General features: G+C 37.5%; 20 pseudogenes; all 20 read left to right on the top strand.

Annotated features, from left to right (window-relative positions):
• The window catches only part of LOC148467861 (5S ribosomal RNA), a 119-nt pseudogene extending 92 nt beyond the window's left edge, over nt 1-27 (top strand).
• Nucleotides 28-142: 115 nt separating this feature from the next.
• On the top strand, nt 143-261 carry LOC148467860 (5S ribosomal RNA; annotated as a pseudogene).
• A 351-nt stretch (nt 262-612) lies between these two features.
• Nucleotides 613-731, top strand: LOC148467859 (5S ribosomal RNA; annotated as a pseudogene).
• Nucleotides 732-847: 116 nt separating this feature from the next.
• Nucleotides 848-966, top strand: LOC148467858 (5S ribosomal RNA; annotated as a pseudogene).
• Nucleotides 967-1,082: 116 nt separating this feature from the next.
• Nucleotides 1,083-1,201, top strand: LOC148467857 (5S ribosomal RNA; annotated as a pseudogene).
• Nucleotides 1,202-1,317: 116 nt separating this feature from the next.
• Nucleotides 1,318-1,436, top strand: LOC148467856 (5S ribosomal RNA; annotated as a pseudogene).
• Nucleotides 1,437-1,551: 115 nt separating this feature from the next.
• On the top strand, nt 1,552-1,670 carry LOC148467855 (5S ribosomal RNA; annotated as a pseudogene).
• A 116-nt stretch (nt 1,671-1,786) lies between these two features.
• Nucleotides 1,787-1,905, top strand: LOC148467854 (5S ribosomal RNA; annotated as a pseudogene).
• Nucleotides 1,906-2,021: 116 nt separating this feature from the next.
• LOC148467853 (5S ribosomal RNA) lies at nt 2,022-2,140 on the top strand (annotated as a pseudogene).
• Nucleotides 2,141-2,256: 116 nt separating this feature from the next.
• LOC148467852 (5S ribosomal RNA) lies at nt 2,257-2,375 on the top strand (annotated as a pseudogene).
• A 115-nt stretch (nt 2,376-2,490) lies between these two features.
• Nucleotides 2,491-2,609, top strand: LOC148467851 (5S ribosomal RNA; annotated as a pseudogene).
• Nucleotides 2,610-2,725: 116 nt separating this feature from the next.
• Nucleotides 2,726-2,844, top strand: LOC148467850 (5S ribosomal RNA; annotated as a pseudogene).
• A 116-nt stretch (nt 2,845-2,960) lies between these two features.
• LOC148467849 (5S ribosomal RNA) lies at nt 2,961-3,079 on the top strand (annotated as a pseudogene).
• Nucleotides 3,080-3,194: 115 nt separating this feature from the next.
• Nucleotides 3,195-3,313, top strand: LOC148467848 (5S ribosomal RNA; annotated as a pseudogene).
• Nucleotides 3,314-3,429: 116 nt separating this feature from the next.
• On the top strand, nt 3,430-3,548 carry LOC148467847 (5S ribosomal RNA; annotated as a pseudogene).
• A 116-nt stretch (nt 3,549-3,664) lies between these two features.
• Nucleotides 3,665-3,783, top strand: LOC148467846 (5S ribosomal RNA; annotated as a pseudogene).
• A 116-nt stretch (nt 3,784-3,899) lies between these two features.
• LOC148467845 (5S ribosomal RNA) lies at nt 3,900-4,018 on the top strand (annotated as a pseudogene).
• A 116-nt stretch (nt 4,019-4,134) lies between these two features.
• On the top strand, nt 4,135-4,253 carry LOC148467844 (5S ribosomal RNA; annotated as a pseudogene).
• Nucleotides 4,254-4,602: 349 nt separating this feature from the next.
• On the top strand, nt 4,603-4,721 carry LOC148467843 (5S ribosomal RNA; annotated as a pseudogene).
• Nucleotides 4,722-4,837: 116 nt separating this feature from the next.
• LOC148467842 (5S ribosomal RNA) lies at nt 4,838-4,956 on the top strand (annotated as a pseudogene).
• The last annotated feature ends 44 nt before the right edge of the window (nt 4,957-5,000 follow it).

Here is a 5,000-nt window from a genome sequence, read left to right as displayed (position 1 = left end):
ACCTGGGAATACCAGGAGCTGTAGGTAATTTTATACTGCCTTAACATTCTTTTCTATTACATTTTACATTTAATTTTTCAACTTATCATTGAATTTGCTTGAGTTAAGAAGTAAAAGAGGTCTAAAGTTAATGTTTTTGAGCACCTACAGCCAAACCACACTGGACATGCCCAATCTCGTCTGATCTTGGAAGCTATGCAGTGTTGGGCCTCGTTAGTACTTGGATGGGAGACCACCTGGGAATACCAGGTGCTGTAGGTAATTTTATACTGCCATAGCATTCTTTTCTATTACATTTTACATTTAATTTTTTCAACTTATCAATGAATTTCCTTGAGTTAAGAAGTAATATAGGTCTAAAGTTAATACTTTTGAGCACCTACAGCCAATCCACACTGGACATGCCCAAACTCATCTTATCTTGGTAGCTATGCAGTGTTGGGCCTCGTCAGTACTTGGATGGGAGACCACCTGGGAAAACCAGGTGCAGTAGGTAATTTTATACTCCCATAACATTCTTTTCTATTACATTTTACATTTATTTTTTTCAACTTATCAATTAATTTACTTGAGTTAAGAAGTAATACAGGTCTAAAGTTAATGTTTTTGAGCACCTACAGCCAAACCACACTGGACATGCCCAATCTCATCTGATCTTGGAAGCTATGCAGTGTTGGGACTGGGTAGTACTTGGATGGGTGACTACCTAGGAATCCCAGGTGCTGTAGGTAATTTTAAACTGCCATAACATTCTTTTCTATTACATTTTACATTTAATTTTTTCAACTTATCAATGAATTTACTTGTGTTAAGAAGTAAAAGAGGTCTAAATTTAATGCTTTTGAGCACCTACAGCCAAACCACACTGTACATGCCCAATCTCGTCTGATCTTGAAAGCTATGCAGTGTTGGGCCTGGTTAGTACTTGGATGGGAGACCACCTTGGAATACCAGGAGCTGTAGGCAATTTTATACTGCCATAACATTCTTTTCTATTACATTTTACATTTAATTTTTTCAACTTATCAATGAATTTACTTGAGTTAAGAAGTAATACAGGTCTAAAGTTAATGTTTTTGAGCACCTACAGCCAAACCACACTGGACATGCCCAATCTCGTCTGATCTTGGAAGCTATGCAGTGTTGGGACTGGGTAGTACTTGGATGGGTGACTACCTAGGAATCCCAGGTGCTGTAGGTAATTTTAAACTGCCATAACATTCTTTTCTATTACATTTTACATTTAATTTTTTCAACTTATCAATGAATTTACTTGTGTTAAGAAGTAATAGAGGTCTAAATTTAATGTTTTTGAGCACCTACAGCCAAACCACACTGTACATGCCCAATCTCGTCTGATCTTGGAAGCTATGCAGTGTTGGGCCTGGTTAGTACTTGGATGGGAGACCACCTGGGAATACCAGGAGCTGTAGGTAATTTTATACTGCCTTTACATTCTTTTCTATTACATTTTACATTTAATTTTTCAACTTATCATTGAATTTACTTGAGTTAAGAAGTAATAGAGGTCTAAAGTTAAGACTTTTGAGCACCTACAGCCAATCCACACTGGACATGCCCAATCTCGTCTGATCTTGGTAGCTATGCAGTGTTGGGCCTCGTCAGTACTTGGATGGGAGACCACCTGGGAAAACCAGGTGCAGTAGGTAATTTTATACTCCCATAACATTCTTTTCTATTACATTTTACATTTACTTTTTTCAACTTATCAACTAATTTACTTGAGTTAAGTAGTAATAGAGGTCTAAAGTTAATGTTTTTGAGCACCTACAGCCAAACCACACTGGACATGCCCAATCTCGTCTGATCTTGGAAGCTATACAGTGTTGACACTGGTTAGTACTTGGATGGGTGACTACCTTGGAATCCCAGGTGCTGTAGGTAATTTTAAACTGCCATAACATTCTTTTCTATTACATTTTACATTTAATTTTTTCAACTTATCAATGAATTTACTTGTGTTAAGAAGTAAAAGCGGTCTAAATTTAATGCTTTTGAGCACCTACAGCCAAACCACACTGGACATGCCCAATCTCGTCTGATCTTGGAAGCTATGCAGTGTTGGGCCTGGTTTGTACTTGGATGGGACACCACTTGGGAATACCAGGAGCTGTAGGTAATTTTATACTGCCAGAACATTCTTTTCTATTACATTTTACATTTAATTTTTTCAACTTATCAATGAATTTACTTGAGTTAAGAAGTAATAGAGGTCTAAATTTAATGCTTTTGAGCACCTACAGCCAAACCACACTGGACATGCCCAATCTCGTCTGATCTTGGAAGCTATGCAGTGTTGGGCCTGTTTTGTACTTGGATGGGAGACCACCTGGGAATACCAGGTGCTGAAGGTAATTTTAGACAGCCAAAACATTCTTTTCTATTACATTCTACATTTCATTTTTCAACTTATCATTGAATTTACTTGAGTTAAGAAGTAAAAGAGGTCTAAAGTTAATATTTTTGAGCACCTACAGCCAAACCACACTGGACATGCCCAATCTCATCTGAACTTGGAAGCTAGGCAGTGTTGGGCCTGGTTATTACTTGGATGGGAGACCACCTGGGATTACCAGGTGCTGTAGGTAATTTTATACTGCCATAACATTCTTTTCTATTACATTTTAAATTTAATTTTTTCAACTTATCAATGAATTTACTTGAGTTAAGAAGTAATAGAGGTCTAAAGTTAATGTTTTTGAGCAGCTACAGCCAAACCACACTGGACATGCCCAATCTCGTCTGATCTTGGAAGCTGTGCAGTGTTGGGCCTGGTTAGTACTAGGATGGGAGACCACCTGGAAATACCAGGTGCTGTAGGTAATTTTATACTGCCATAACAGTATTTTCTATTACATTTTACATTTAATTTTTTCAACTTATCAATGAATTTACTTGAGTTAAGAAGTAATAGAGGTCTAAAGTTAATGTTTTTGAGCACCTACAGCCAAACCACAGTGGACATGCCCAATCTTGTCTGATCTTGGAAGCTATGCAGTGTTCGGCCTGGTTAGTACTTGGATGGGAGATCACCTGGGTATACCAGGAGCTGTAGGTAATTTTATACTGCCTTAACATTCTTTTCTATTACATTTTACATTTAATTTTTCAACTTATCATTGAATTTGCTTGAGTTAAGAAGTAAAAGAGGTCTAAAGTTAATGTTTTTGAGCACCTACAGCCAAACCACACTGGACATGCCCAATCTCGTCTGATCTTGGAAGCTATGCAGTGTTGGGACTGGGTAGTACTTGGATGGGTGACTACCTAGGAATCCCAGGTTCTGTAGGTAATTTTAAACTGCCATAACATTCTTTTCTATTACATTTTACATTTAATTTTTTCAACTTATCAATGAATTTACTTGTGTTAAGAAGTAAAAGAGGTCTAAAGTTAATGTCTTTGAGCACCTACAGCCAAACCACACTGGACATGCCCAATCTCGTCTGATCTTGGAAGCTATGCAGTGTTGGGCCTGGTTAGTACTTGGATGGGAGACCACCTGGGAATACCAGGTCCTGTTGGTAATTTTATACTGCCATAACATTCTTTTCTATTACATTTTACATTTAATTTTTTCAACTTATCAATGAATTTCCTTGAGTTAAGAAGTAATAGAGGTCTAAAGTTAATACTTTTGAGCACCTACAGCCAATCCACACTGGACATGCCCAATCTCGTCTGATCTTGGTAGCTATGCAGTGTTGGGCCTCGTCAGTACTTGGATGGGAGACCACCTGGGAAAACCAGGTGCAGTAGGTAATTTTATACTCCCATAACATTCTTTTCTATTACATTTTACATTTAATTTTTTCAACTTATCAACTAATTTACTTGAGTTAAGAAGTAATAGAGGTCTAAAGTTAATGTTTTTGAGCACCTACAGCCAAACCACACTGGACATGCCCAATCTCGTCTGATCTTGGAAGCTATGCAGTGTTGGGACTGGTTAGTACTTGGATGGGTGACTACCTAGGAATCCCAGGTGCTGTAGGTAATTTTAAACTGCCATAATTTTCTTTTCTATTACATTTTACATTTAATTTTTTCAACTTATCAATGAATTTACTTGTGTTAAGAAGTAAAAGCGGTCTAAATTTAATGCTTTTGAGCACCTACAGCCAAACCACAGTGGACATGCCCAATCTTGTCTGATCTTGGAAGCTATGCAGTGTTCGGCCTGGTTAGTACTTGGATGGGAGACCACCTGGGAATACCAGGAGCTGTAGGTAATTTTATACTGCCTTAACATTCTTTTCTATTACATTTTACATTTAATTTTTCAACTTATCATTGAATTTACTTGAGTTAAGAAGTAAAAGAGGTCTAAAGTTAATGTTTTTGAGCACCTACAGCCAAACCACAGTGGACATGCCCAATCTTGTCTGATCTTGGAAGCTATGCAGTGTTCGGACTGGTTAGTACTTGGATTGGAGATCACCTGGGTATACCAGGAGCTGTAGGTAATTTTATACTGCCTTAACATTCTTTTCTATTACATTTTACATTTAATTTTTCAACTTATCATTGAATTTGCTTGAGTTAAGAAGTAAAAGAGGTCTAAAGTTAACGTTTTTGAACACCTACAGCCAAACCACACTGGACATGCCCAATCTCGTCTGATCTTGGAAGCTATGCAGTGTTGGGACTGGGTAGTACTTGGATGGGTGACTACCTAGGAATCCCAGGTTCTGTAGGTAATTTTAAACTGCCATAACATTCTTTTCTATTACATTTTACATTTAATTTTTTCAACTTATCAATGAATTTACTTGTGTTAAGAAGTAAAAGAGGTCTAAATTTAATGCTTTTGAGCACTTAAAGCCAAACCACACTGTACATGCCCAATCTCGTCTGATCTTGGAAGCTATGCAGTGTTGGGCCTGGTTAGTACTTGGATGGGAGACCACCTGGGAACACCAGGTGCTGTAGGTAATTTTATACTGCCATAACATTCTTTTCTATTACATTTTACATTT

Source organism: Taudactylus pleione, unplaced genomic scaffold (genome assembly GCF_031769625.1).
Source record: "Taudactylus pleione unplaced genomic scaffold, aTauple2 ptg000967l, whole genome shotgun sequence".
NCBI classification, from domain to species: Eukaryota; Metazoa; Chordata; class Amphibia; order Anura; family Myobatrachidae; genus Taudactylus; species Taudactylus pleione.
This window is presented reverse-complemented; position numbering and strand designations above follow the sequence as displayed.